The sequence below is a fragment of the Cuculus canorus genome, chromosome 3 (genome assembly GCF_017976375.1).
Source record: "Cuculus canorus isolate bCucCan1 chromosome 3, bCucCan1.pri, whole genome shotgun sequence".
Classification (NCBI taxonomy): domain Eukaryota; kingdom Metazoa; phylum Chordata; class Aves; order Cuculiformes; family Cuculidae; genus Cuculus; species Cuculus canorus.
In genome coordinates this window covers 77,674,268-77,689,478 of record NC_071403.1, presented here as the reverse complement: position 1 = coordinate 77,689,478, position 15,211 = coordinate 77,674,268, and positions in this window count along the sequence as shown.

The following is a 15,211-nucleotide window of genomic DNA, read 5'->3' as shown; positions in this document are numbered from 1 at the left end:
GGAGGTGGTTGCGTCACCTTCCCTGGAGGTGTTTAAAAGACTGGTAGATGAGGTGCTCAGGGACATGGTTTAGTGGCAGATAAGAATGGTTGGACTCAATGATCCGAGGGGTCTTTTCCAAACTGGTCATTATATGATTCTATGAATGGGGCTGGAAGCAGGACTACTGCAGGGTATGGAGCTGGGAACGGGGCTGCTGTGTGGAACAGGGGTTGGGGGAAGGCAGCTGCTGCCTTGGGATGTCTTGGTATGTCCCAGTATGTCCCAAGATATATTGAGTGTTCATTACTAATCCCAAAGTGAAAGTGATGAAGCACGTGAGCATCCCGTCCCTGTCTTTAGACATAACGAGGATGTGATGGGACAAGAACCTGAGAAACCTCACCTGTCATAGAATGGAATCATGGAATGGTTTGGGTCGGAAGGGACCTTAAAGCTACCATATGTAGAATAACAGAATCATAGAATAGTTTGGGTTGGAAGGGACCTTAAAAATCATCCAGTTCCAACCCAACCCACCCCACCCCCCGCCAGGGGCACAGACATTCCACTGGATCAGGCTGCTCAAAGCCTCATCCAACCTGGCCTTGAACACCTCCAGGGATGGGGCAGCCACCACTTCTCTGAGCAACCTGTGCCAGTGTCTCACCATCCTCACAGGAAAACATTTCTTCCTACTATCTAATCTAAATCTCCCCTCTTTCAGCTTAAAACTGTTTCCCTCATCCTGTCCCTGCACTCCCTCATAAAGACCCACTTCCTAGCTCTCCTGTAGCCCCTTTCAGTACTGGAAGGCTGCTTTATGGTCTCCCCTGAGCCTTGTCCTCTCTAGACTGAATAAGGCGGCCGCATGCCAGAGATCCCCATTTATTTACTAATTCTTCTGTCAGTCTCACTTCTACAGTACAGTAAAAGTTTCGTTTTATGTATTTGGTTTACACAGCAATAAAGGTGTGGAGGAGGATCCAGGATAATGGAAAAATCTTGCTAACCTGTATTTCATGGTGCACAGAGTGCTATGGGGCTGTGTAGCAAGCAGTAACTCCAGTGTTCTTTGCTAGCTGTTGTACCTGGTGCTCTGATTCCAGATACCTGAACTTCTAGTGTTAAACTACTCATCAGGCCTTCATAAGAGCACAGATACCTCAGTGAAATTTGTAACTTAGTTATTCCGTAAACACCCTAAGGTGAGAGAATTAGGAAATCATTTACAAGGCAGGATGTAAGAAGATTCACAATAATACTCAATTGCTTGGGTATTCTTTCTTACAGCTGATACTTGTGGACTCATTCCTTTTCTCCACTAAAATCACTGTAATTTCTGTCATTGTCCCCACCTGTTACACTGCAGAAAGACTGAATTTTTTTTCCTAATGTTTAAATGTTTCCTTATGTTAAAGCTGGTGAAGGGGCTGGAGCATAAGTGTTACAAGAAGCAGCTGAGGGAACTGGAGTTGTTTAGTCTGGAGAGGAGGAGGCTGGGGAGAGACCTTTTTGCTCTCTACAACAGTTGGAGTTTAATATCTCAAAGGTCTTTTCCAACCTAATGGTTCTATGATTGTATGATTCTATGAAATCTGTTTCCCTTCTGATGCTGGATGGCTGCTTGCTTTGCTTCTGTTTGTTAGTAGTAAGTAAGAAGAAAACCCCAAATCTCTCTTAAATCTATTTATTCCCTTAACTCTGTCCTTGTTAGAGGGGGGTTTATGCAAGTGCAGGACAAGTGGTACAATGCTCAATCCAGTTACCTCAGGCTCTGCTCTTGCGGTTGCTTAAGAAGCTCTGGTAGACAGTAATGAGATTTTACCTGCATAAAGATTCAGTGCTGAGTGTAGATTCATTTATTTTCATCTCAAAGGTAACAATTCTATACTCTTCAGTGCAGAGAAATACCTGATTATCTGTGCTTAATGTAATAATTTTAATAAGCACTAGATAATTTTAATACTGCACTAGAAAGCCTTCAGTTTTTTCCTTTTGCAGGTCACTTTAACTCCCTTTACACCATCAGTGCTTCCATTTCTCTGTGGTCTGAGACTGTTAGTGGTATGAATGTATTACTTATCTACTGTAGAACAGCTTCCTCAAATTTGATTGCTTACATCATTTAATTACAGATTCGGGCTTACATGATTGTAAAGTATGTTTGCCTCTTGCAATCAGCCATGAATTATTATACAGGAGTACCTATATAATATATGTTTTAAGCTTGTTCAGTAGCTGCTGGAAGTCACTCTGTTGCGTCAGCTTATGTTAGCTCTATATAAGATATAAGCTTTCTGCTTATATATCTTAGTTATCTTTCCAAAATCTGTTCTGTTTTCTCTAAAGCCCACTTCTTGTTATGTTGCACAATTAATGGCATTGTTTTGTGAGTTGTGTTTTGCACGAGAAGTCCCTGCAGCACAGTAGTCTCACATGGCCCACGAGTAAGGGATTCCCTCCCGCTGGTCGTAAGGATGCGAAAAGTGTTCAGTAAGTGGGAGGATGTGCAGCTGCATCCCCTGTAGTCCTTACCAGTCCCTTCTGTCCACCCATCCCTGTGCTGGCATATCCCCACTGATGACAACTTCACGAGAGAGAAGGAATAAATACCCAACATGGAATGAAACTGGAAAACTTGAGAAGGGAATCGGGCAGGGCTCAGACCAGAAAATCCTGACATCTTATATGTTTTTCCTCCTTTGAATGAAGTAGGGAAAAACCTATAACAGAAATGTATGCTTGAGAACTAAACATCGAATATTCAGATATGACTTCTCAAAAAGGACAGCATGCATTGCAAGACACAAAGTTTTTTGTACATCATATCAGAGAGCTCACAGTAGGTGCATCACTTAGCAGAAATAATTTGAAATCTTAAAAGTCTCATGATTTCTCTATTAATACTGAGATTACTTGTGATAAGGAGGTCATAATGCAAACCCAATTTTGTTTGCATGATACAGGATCTGTCAGTGCATGCAGCTGTATTATGGGACATGCCAAGGCCATCTGACTTTCTTGCTTCTGCTGACAATATGCTTGTCTGTTGGTGTCAGCTAAGATGTCTATAACGCACAGCTCTAATGCTGAGAAAAATCTGCTTATCCTTTCAGCATGGGTAATCTCATTTTTCACTTTTTGTTTGTTGCATAAAAGTTAAAGCATCTTATCATATTTAGAAGAAAAATTGCTAGAGTAATGCATAGGAGGGAATACTATCCACTATAATCAAAACCATTTTGTCACCTCATGGGAAACTGCCCATTATTATTATGTTCTGTTCTTTGATGTCAGGGGGAATATTGGAGTTAGTGTGTTTAGGGAGTGTTAGGAATGGTTGGACTCGATGATCCAGTGGGTCCTTTCGAACCTTGTGATTCTGTGATTCTGTGAAAAGATGGAGCAGGAATTGCTCTCCTGTCTTAATCACAAAAGAGCTATTATTGCTTAATGTTATGTCTTCTCTGCACAAGTTACTGTATCAGACATTTTGACATACTCTTGGTTCATTGCTTTATAGGTATACTGACAAGCAAATTTTGTCAGGCCTTTCCAGTCCCCGCGTGTTGCTGAATTTTTTATGTCAGTATCCAATTCTCTTCATCTCCAGTAGGTCCCACTCCTATGCATAATGCAGCAAAGCCCAAAGTATCTTTTCTTCAGTCTCACTTCTATAAAATAATTCTTGCTCTAATAGCTAGATTTTTTTCATTTCCCACAAGTATGTAAAGAATATGCTACTCTATAAATTTTATTACTTTATTAATGCCTCCTATAAGGTTTTTTTTTAATCCTAATGAAGTATAAACTTACGCTTATAAAGTATTTGCTTTGCGTATGTCTTTAGAACAGGAATAGTGAACAGTTACAGTCCAAGTATAGCCCTATATCTGAACATAATTTGTCAATCCCTGACCATTTTACAGAATTGAATCTTAACTGTGTAACCGAAGCCTGCATTGTAGGGCCAGCATAACTCCTCTCCGGTATCAAAATACAAAACTATAGCAGCAGCACAATTTGTAAATATTTTCCTCTGGAAAAAATGGCCTTGGAAAAAAGAGCTTAAGATCAAGAGAAAAGCATTTCTGCTGACTGTTCTGATTGAATCCTGACGTGCCTTATGCTGCCTTTATGTCTGCACTTACACCTACAACACGTTACTAGCCTGAAATTCCAAATTCTTGAAAATATCTGACATTATTGGTGAATGCCATAGTTGATATGCATTTATCAATTTACTTATCTTTGGATTAAAAAAAAAAAATTCAGTCTCTCCTCTTTTATTAGGCACTGTTTCACAGTCTTTGTTTCACCATTGTGTATATTCAGGCCCAATGGATAGTTATAGGATAGATGGGCCAGGTGTTATCTGTGTTAGTTTTGGTATTTGAAAAAGTTATATCCATGCACCTGATTTCTAGTTTATTGCAGACAGTCAAAACTAATTTTCCTTTTACTTTTGCACCTAATCTTCCTTTTACCTTTACATCTTTAACTTATTCCTTTTAGTCTTCTCAGTATGTATAATTTTGTGGATTTTGAGCAATTTTGAGGCTATTGGCAAAGGCGAAATACCTAGATTTACAGTTATAGTAAACAGTCATCTTACTACTCTTTTGTTAGGCTTTACTTCTTCCATCCAATTTGTAGTATCTAGCAAATATTCTTACAACTGTGACAGCTGTAAATATTTTCGCCTTAGCAAACCTAATACAACTTTTCCAAATTGTTTTTATAAATTTTAGTTTGTGAGGGATTTTTTTTAGGGAATAATTCTGTCTCTGAAAAGAAATTCCATTTGTTTCATAAACCTGACCTCAGAGGCAACCCTGATCTCAACCTATCATGCGGAAAACTGCAAAAAGCCTTTTACTTCATGGAAGCTGTGGGCCTGTAAGGGTGAGAGTGGACCCTGACAATCTGTAGTGTGCTCCACTTTTTCTGTGTAGCAAAGGTATACTTAGACTGTCCTTGACATGTTTTTGTCCAACTTGTTCCTCAAAACTTCCAATAAAAGAGATTTTTCCTACTAGACCCACAAATATAGGGCTATTTAATTTAATGGAAGGGCTATGGAAACACAATGTAATTGTATATTTGTCTGTAATTGTATTGTGTAACAATATGGGTACATCATACACTGCATTTAAAATAAATAAAGTAGTGTGATGTTTTCCGGTGTTACTTTAGAAAATTTTAAATAGGTTTCAAGCTGGGAGTGTGACTTGCTAAAGCCTCTAAATTTGTGTGGTTCATAGATTTTTAAGCTGTTGGTTTCACAGCAAAATATGAAGAATTCTGTGAATTGCTGGCCAGAACGTTTATTCCTATGCATGTGTCATGGGAAAACAGGCTGAGCTTCTCGCATCAGCGGGGTGGCTCCCTGGAGTATTAGTGTGTAAGGTTAAGTCTTATGACTCCAAGCTCACTTGCTCAGGCTGACGTGCTTCTGTGCATGCACTTTCTCTTCATCTTCTATCTGGCTCCTCCAGAGAAAAGCAGCCCCAAGTCAGTAGCCGGACTACTAAAGAGTAGCACGTTTCTTTTGTCTAGGAACTGAGTCCAGATTCGATTCCTGACCAGCCAGCTGCAAGATATTTACTATGAGATAAAAAGAAACCATGTGAGTTTGCTTTACGGTGCTTCCAAAAGAATCTGTATTTATATAAAACAGCAGAAAAAAATCTACCAAACACTATCTTTTCACATGTATTTTGATTCATGAGGCAAACGTTATGGTCAGAGCTAAAGCTCTGTATCCTGTTTATCATACATAGGTCTCACATGAATGTCAACACACATATCCCCTGGCAATTCCTTACACGTGTTGTTAATTATCTCTTTTTCTTTTCCCTATGCAATAGAACATGCAAAATATACTAAAAATGTAAGTTCATATTTTTATTCTTTATTTTTCACCAGGAAGAAATTGAGTGTGTTCTAGCAAGTGTGTGTCTGGGTTATGTGCGCAGTTTGACACACACTTAGGAAAGTGCTTTGTACTCAGTAATCCTAAGATAAAATATTTAATTAAGCTGTTTGACAATAGCAGTAAGTTTGCACAACACTATGTGCCTCTGGCACCTAATTTAATACATGGATATTCTTTGTTTTTCCCTAATAATATTCAGCAGTCTAATAGGCAGAGTTAAATGTGACTTTTGCATAAAAGCTCAAAAGTTAAAATACTAATCAGTCTGGTTTTGTTTGCAGTTACTTATTGATGACTATTTTTGTCAAATGTGAAATACTTCAGTGACTCCATTATGTTTTAGTCAAAGCTAAAATAGCAGTGAAATGGTTCTAAGGAACACAAACACATTGAAGAATCGCTGGAAGTCAAATAAGGAATCATGAGTTATCTAAATTTTCCTCCCCTTAGGGACATTGAACTCCTGCAGGAATTTCTAAAGGTCTTCCTATTTAGGTCATTTTCTTTCATTTTATAAAGGTCGTATTTTTTCTTGTGGCTTGAATGTTTTATACAGGTGTCATTCCCAGCACTGCTCTTCCAAGAGTAGGGTGGATACCAAACATATTCAGAGATAGTGCTGTCCAGCAAACCGTTCTGTTCGTCCCAGGGCAGAGAAAGCCAACATGAGAGCCTTGTTATAGGTACAAGTTCTCCTTTGATGCTTTCTTATCCCAACCTTCCCATTGTTGGGATGCTGCAAGGGGAACCAAAACTGGTTTCCACCATTAGCATGACATTTGGAGTAGCAACTCAGCTCCTTAGTTACTTACTTACTCCCTACTAAATCTGTGTATAAGTCCAAAAGAAGAATTTAATAGAGACACACAAAACTGTTTTTAACACAGTCACTGTTCTATTTTAATATATTTTTCAACTGTCCTTTTTAATAAAAATGACAGCTGAATATTTTTATTAAAATGAGCAGACTGATTTATTACTAAGAATAATAACCTGCTGACTATAACCCCTCAACTCTATTTTTAAGAGCTGTTATCATTCATTTTTAAAGCTTTTTATATAATAAGAATAATGCTTCTTAGCAAAATGATCTAATCTTAGAAGCACCTAATGTCCAACATCTAATGCTTGCACTTTATTTGTGCACAGATACTAAAACGTACAAGATTACTAGTTTCTTCGATCTTTTAGTTTTTTCATTTATATACGTGCAACAAGCCAAAAACCACACTTTAGACATACATTTATCCAGAAATCTATGAATACATTTGATTTCATACATTTTCCCAAAGCAGATTTTGTTCTTCTTATATAACAAATAGGATTTATTGACATATACATGTGTACTTTCATAGGCATTTTCTCCACACATTGACTATTTTAGTAGCATTTTAGTAATTGCTGTAGTGCTTTTTCCATTGATTTTTCTGTGGTGTCTGTACATCTTGAATTCTGAAAAGCCTTGTAATGATTTAGATTTTTCTGTCCAATTTCAGCTGATTGTTATTGAGGGAAGACAACCTACGGCAAGGTGAATTCTGTGGTTTGATTTGAAGCCTGTGAGCATTGTTGTTCTAACCTCTTCAGGCACAGAGTTCTGCAGCCATGAGCAAGTTAAAAAGGAAAAAGCAAACAGGAAAAGCTGTTGTCTCCTTCATTCTGAAGTAGAGAGTTTCACTGAACCAGGAGAGGTAGGATGCGAAGCCCTAAGTGTGGACTACAAAATGGCAATCTTTAGACCACAGGTTACCAGGGTCTGGTTCTCACTTTCATCTGGTACTTGTTCATACAATATAAGATAAAGTCCAGCAGGAAACACCCATCCACGTATAGTGAATAGCCACACAGTTAGGTTTTACCAAAGATCTGAGGTATGGCTGTTCAAAGTCCCTGGACTAAATCAGGAAAAGCATTTTCCTACAGCTTTGGAACAGAGTGTTACCACTAAGATAGGATCTCCTATAAGAAAAGAACTTGTTAATAAACACCATCCTAAAGCAAGAAAAACTTTGCTGAAGTTTAATCTAAATTGAAGATACCAATTAAACCAATCAGTCTCTTCTAGTTGTTTCAATGGAAAATTAAGAAATGTTTCTCTGAGTGGTCAAAGGGTTCTTCTGACTGATGCTGGCAGCCATGGGACTGGAGGGGAAGAAGGGGTGGAAGCTGGCACAGGTGAAATTACAGCCAGAAGCAAAGGATGGAACAAGAGTAGTTCACCCTGTGGCTGTAACACTCCACTGATTTTTAAATCATGCAAAAATTCCAAGGTTAAAACTTTCACTGCTTTATACTATTGAAATATTCCAGTCTAAAAGTTTAAAAATGTGTGTAAACGTGGCTGAGACTAAGTCTAAATTCCAGAAATATATTGAGTTGAAGCTGACTGCTGTTGTAATAGTTCTAAGTATTTTGAGGTCTTCTTCTTGTGAGCAGCACCTCTTTCTTGCAAGGGTTACGCTTGGTCTCACTGTTCAGTAACTGATCTCAGGCATTCGCAAAATTGGGACATGTTCCTTTGTGACTCTTCATTCTTAATTACAAATTAAGGCATGACCCTTCATTAGATGACATGTGGAAGAGTTTCCCTGCCATTCTGGAGTTCAGAAGTGTCTTCCGTTGTCCCGCTGTAGCCAGGAAGGCTGTCAGGACATGGTTGCTGATGCCACAAAGTGTTGTAGCTGTTGCCAATAACAAAAAGCCTCACAGCCTGGTGCAAGCACTGGTATTAAACAAGGAGAGGAAACATCTCCTGTGTCCACACTACCATAGTCAGTAGACGTTTTGTAGCATGTAGTGGGGTACCTAGTGGTCTTAAAGGACTTTCTGACATTTAGTAGTAGTATTTCGCTCCATGCCTACGTGAAATAGCAGTCTAAATAAGTAGAACTTCTCTATGAGATGATACTATATTTCAGTCTCACCAGCGATTTTGTATGATCAGTATAATTAGATTAGATGGATCATTGTGTAATGGGTTACAGTCAAGGGCTCTGAAGGTAGCTCTGAATGGAATTTTCCCACTTTCCCTTAAATTTGATCATAAATCCTGAGTACACACATATCTGTGATTTTATAAAAAGATTTTAAGTTTAAAATAGGATGGCAGTAGCCTCTGGGAATTCAGGCCCTGAAAAATCACAGGTACATCCCAAATCTAGTGGAAGCAGGATGGTACTGTCCCAGGGAACTCAAACTATTCTGCTCGTTTGAATAAAAAATAAAATAAGAATCCTGAGCTTACATAGCAACTGTATATATAGATTTATTTGTAACACATTTTCGCCACCAGAGTTATAGATCAAGGGTCTTTGGATATAGCACAGTATAGTGGTTCAATATAATTTAGTATTTACTCTGTCAGATTATGATGGTTAACTTGTGACATTAGCAAACTTGCTAATTTAGCGTATTGCAAACATATATGTAACTCTAGCTGAAGTAGTCTTAAGATAAAATATTAAAACATATTTTAACATATTTTTCAGACTAGAATTCTTGTTTGAAGTCAGAAATCAAATTCTTCTTTTAACTAAAGATAAAATCGAAGATGTTCCTATATAGATTACTTTCTCAGGATGTTAGTATCTTTTATTTACCCATCATCGAGGAAATAATGGGGCATACATTCTAATTTTGTATTTAGGAGTTGCCAAGCAACTTCTAGAGTTAAATATATTTCACATTATATAAAATTGGTTTCAGCTGATTGGTTTCCTATTGCTAGGACCCTGGGTGCTCCTTAATCCCCCTCCCAGCTCTTCACTCCTCCCACTACTGCCCCAGCTCATTGGCCTAGCAGCCCTATTTGAGCTTGCTTCAGCTCTGCTTTTGGCAGATTTGTGTGTATTTCAGTCTCTTTCTGCTTCTGCTTTCTGTTTCTGCTTGTTATCTTGCTTCATCTGTGGCTTTTTTTTGGGTGACAGCCCCTGTTACTATAACCAACTTTGCCTTACTTGGCTGCTGCATGACTGTACCCTGGTTGATAAGATCTGTGTTGTTCCTGTCCCAGGCTCCTCTGGAGTAGCCCCACTTCTGCTGCTTGCCATATTTATTTTGTATTGTGGATTCATCTGAAGTAAAAATCTAAACAAGTCTACTGCGACTTTTGTTCACTGGTATCATGAAAGCTTTTTGCAAATATGTTACCTCACAAACACAGTATTATTCCTTATGAAATATTCAGAATGGCTTTATACTTACAAGCTAAATATGCTGTACATGGGGTTTTAGGCTTCATTCTGTGTTAAAAATAGCCATCATTCACGTATCTTGAAGTGAGCTGTTCTTTGCTGCTCTGCAACTAGGTAGATTGGAGCAGAAAGGGAGTTGTGCCAGGGAGGTTTAGATTGGGTATTAGAAAAAAAAAAAAATCAACTGAAGGAGTGGTGAAGCAGTGGAATGGGCTGCCCAGGGAAGTGGTGGAGTCCCCATCCCTGGAGATGTTGAAAAAGTGTGTAAACATGGTACTTTGTGACTTGATTTGGTAGGCACAGTGGTATTGGTCTACCCATGGCAGGGGGGCTGGAACTAGATGATCTTTAAGGTCCCTTCCAACCCGAACTATTTTATGATTCTATGATGATCTTGAAGGTATTTTCCTGCCTTAATGATTCCATGATTCTATAGTAATGGAGGCTACAAGCTTAGTGACGGACTGTGCCAGAATTATTTTTTTTTCTCAGAGGGGGAAAAATACACACTTCTGTACAGTTTTATTCTTGTGTCTGTCAGACCCGTATGATGCACATTAAGATGTCTTTTACACAGTGATCTGTGTAAGTGTTTGGGTTTGGAGCATTATTATAGTTTTGAAGTGAATTTCCAGGCTGTTTAGTTATTAGATGTGGATTTCGTTTAGTCTGACGGAAAGTTTGTCACAGGTGAGCACCAAATACACATCCCTTTCTAAAAAGTTCCAAAATAGTGGCTGGTCCATGGGCCAGCTTGGAACCATGTGCGCATGGGCTGATTCAGGGGAACCAGCCTAAAATGACTTTTAGCTAAAACACCTAAACTGCATATATGGTATTTTCAGCACCTATATCTACTGATTTTATGTTGTTGGACCAAATTAATAAATAATACAGCTTTAGCTTTGGTCATAGTCTGCCCTTACTGACCTTATGGTAATATTTACACTCCTTCAAAATTGACAGAAGCATGACCCTGGTTTTGATTTCTGCCTAACTGGAAAATTTATGCTCATAAATGCCTTAAGAGAAGATATATTGATCTAAGTTGATTTAACTTTCACTCTGTCCCATGTTCTAATCTACAGATTGCAGAAATAAATTGCCAGGTGCCAGGGCATTTTTCTTATTGCAGAATAAGAACAGGAAAAGGCCAGGGAACATGACTGCCACAAGTCCATGATAATAACAGTTAAAAAAAAATGTCATAGCCCTAGAAGCTGTATGTGGACTTCTGGGAAATGTCTTGTCTGTTTTTGAGGTTGTAAAGCTTTCTATACAAGTCCCAGATCCTTCTTCTGAATCTCTAAATCTTCAGCCAAGTGTCTGGCAAGCTAAGCAGAAAGACTTCTATTACATACCAGCTAATTTCAATTTCTCTTCAATTTTTAACACTTTAGGCAATGTGCACTCTAATTTATTTTTAGAACTTCCCTTAAAAAGGCTGCTCAGTGTTAAGATTACTGAAATGTTATCTGAGGATATACAAAGAGTGAGAGTAGAATAGATCCGCAGGCTGCCCAGTCTTGGACTTTTGTAGTCTGTGCAGTGCAAAAATGAATCTTGTAGGCAATGGTTAGGGAGATGAGTTTCTTTTGAGTCATTTAATCTCACCACAGAGCTTTGCTTTCAAAAAGGCATTCAATACTGCACAGACAAAAGTTCTGGTTCTGGGGGCTCTTTGGAAGAACCTGAGTAGAGTTTGCATTTATGATTTTTAATATCCATATATTTCAGTTGCACCCAAGAACCTTGCTAATCGCATTGTATTTTTAATTATACAAGTCAGGAAAAACAAAAAAGACAACACATTGTAGAGTACTACACAGAAACTGTGCTTTATATTTCTGAAACAGAAAAATCAATTGGATATACAAGAAAGAAATATTTCAGTGGAGATACAGATGGAAGTGTTTTGTATAGAACACCGTCTGTCCTGTTTCATAGTTTTCAGATGTGTAGAACTTGTAGATAGTCAGATATTGGAAGAATTACACAAATCACCTTAGCAAATTATGTACACCAGGGAGCACAACTTCACTTTTGCCACTGTGTTATGTATTTTCCAGGTGTAGCAGAGATTCCACGCTGATGATTAATGTTCTACCCATGGCAGCTCATCAGTTGTGCTTAAACCACATGGAAGCTCATGGTGACTCGATAGTGTCAGGGTGACTTTTCTGGAGATCTGAGCCAAGCTCATAAATTACAAACTCAGCACAGCATCACATTGGCTCTCATCCCATCAAAGCTTGGAGGTTTGATGGGCACTGGTCAATAAGGCTTTTAAGGGGGCTCTCCAGTTGCATAAGACAGTAGATGGAGCCAGTATTCCTATTTCTAGTTTTCTGCTCATTTTTTAGTTGGTCATCTCAATTTGTACACTGTTACTTTGCGCTGGCCAACACTACAGCCCACAAACAAAAGCAGGTGCGGGGAATGATTTGATTCTAGCATCATTGGAAAAAATTTACTACTATAGAGAGCACTATGAAGAATAATTGTGTTGTTACTTCACTCTTCCTCTGACGTTTCCTTCGTACTCTCTGCTAAGGTGTACTGCCTGGTCAGGCTTATACCAGAGGCTCCATTTGGAATAGAGTGAGGGGTGAGGCTGTGCTGTACATGACCAGGAGCTGCTGAGCTGCATTTCCCCGAGTATCTGGATGCAACTGCCATACCAGTATGTGTGAAAATAGGAAGGCGCAATAAAGCAGAGCAGGGATATGAAGAGTGCAGCCTTTCACAATTTCTAAACAGACCAAATGATAGTAGCATAAGCAGAGCTGTTTGCATTCCTATGCGAAGAATAAGACTGAGTGTTGAATTCCAGTGCATGCATGGTTTTCATTAAGCTTTGTGTAATTTTTCATAGTTGATTTCTATGAAAGCACCATGAGTTACTTATTAAGTAGTTTAAATTTGTGGACTCTGTATTCAAGGTATGGGATTTTTACTTGAGCTTTAATGGTATGATTTAAAAGAAAAAAAAAAACCAATTTGGAAACTATGGTCTTCAGTGTTCTTCAAGTGATGCTGTGTGTAAATTTGTGGGTTATTTAGTGGCTATATCATGGATTGCCTCACAGTAGAACTCAAAGCTGGGAGCTATGCTGTCATTGCATAGGACTTATCTCACCCAGTGTATGCCTTACTCATGCTTTTTTAACCTTATTACACTTCTAAGTATGGCAAGTGCTCTTACTCTTTACAAAGGTGTGAACAAGCAGGCTGTTTAGATTCTGTAGAAAACAAAGATGGGAAGTGAAGTTGAGTGGTACTAAAATCAGTGATTTCAAATTAGTGTTAACAATGCAAGGCAGACAGTGTGAGGTTCTCTATGCATAAAGTTTATTGCTGTGTCCTTTTCTTCCTAGTCTTAGTTCTACTTCTTGAGGGGTAGAAGACTGAAAGCCGCCCTGCTTTTCAGCTGAAGGGATCAGAGGTAAGCAACTAGTTTTTGGTTTGTAGACCTGTAAGTAGAAAGGCCAGTTGGACAGTCTTTGAGATAAGCTGCTATTCCAAATATGAAGATGCTTTGAGGATCTTCTAAGACCAGGCTTATAGTTTGCTTGATCTGGGGATTTAGGCAGGGGTTGGTGGTGGGGAATGACGTGCTTATGATGTTTTCTTAGTCAGTTCCCAATACTGCAATGCTGCCACACACAAGGTGCCTCAGAGCTCAGTATTTTTTCTTAAGATATTTGCTATGAGTGGCTGTAGGAGTTGGCTCTCTGCAAGGTTTTATGATTTCTGCTGTTTTGCGTATTATGGTACTGGCAAGTAGGGCTTTGAGGCTCATGGAGTGAAGCTAATCCATGCTTTTGCACTCTTCCAGAGATCCTGGCAGGACTTTAGGCCATGAGGAGAGTTGGATGACAAGGGCTGGGAGGAGGTTAGAAATTGTATTTGAGACGCTGCTGGGAGTCCTAATGCTGGTAATGTGTTCAGTGTGATAAAGCAGAAAAAGTGCTTATATAGGAAAACTGACAAGAGACCAGCAAGATCCCTTTCAGTGCTACAGATCAGAAGACTCCTTCCTAAGACTTTACTTGGCTGGACAAGCTTAGCTTACTATTTTAGAGCAAACAACAAAGCAACTCTGTGTTGTAGTGCCAGAGCAGTAATAGAGTACTTCCTGTACTTAAAATTCAATTTTACATTCCCTGCAGAAATACACATGGTTTTCAGTGAAATAAATACGGTTTAAGCATGTTTGGTATTAATATTATTGGCTCCTTGCTGTTTGTATGCATTTTTGTGCCAGAATAATTTTATATGAGAAAAATGTGTCTTGAAAGCTTTTGTGAAGATGAAATGCAATGCTTTTTACTTGGAAAATGTCTCCAAAAGGCCTCATGTGGTGTTTTGTGCCCTATACCAATCTGTAACATGGAGTGATTCAAACTGATCTTCACAAAATGTTTACCTCCTCCCTATATACCCAGTGAACGCTTTCTGTGGTAGAATTTTCATTTGTAATTCCAGGATGCCAAAGCACATAATGAATGGGAAAGAGAATTACTTCCACAGTGACAAACTGAAGCTGAACCAATGTGAAAGGATGGCATGGTGACCAAGTAAGTCTTTGAGGATAAGGTACTATTTAACCCAGAAGACTATAGAGATGAGTTTTGTGCCACTCTTTCTGTGCATTCACCACTGAATATGTGAGTGAGTAGATCTGACACTAAGAAATCAGGACAGGGAGCTCAAAAAAATAGGGTGATGGTTTGTGACAGGCTGAATGATGTTTTGTTTGGTTATGAGCAGATGACTTGAGGTACACAGGGCAAGACTGATTCTAAACAGTCCTTTGTGGTGGCCGCTTCTGTGTGCCTGATTACAGGAGGAAAAATCACATCTACCCTGCTCACTGCAGGGGGGTTGGACTAGATTACCTTCGTGGTCCCTTCCAATCCAAACCATTCTATGATTCTGTGATCCACCCAATATGCTAGGATCAGATATATTTTTTTTAAGGTACATATTGAGTCTGTATAATAAAGTGTAATGATAAGGTCATACAGCAATGGCAAGTGTAATGAGTCACAACATTAACACCAACAAGTGAAGGTCTCGATTGCAGGACTGGATC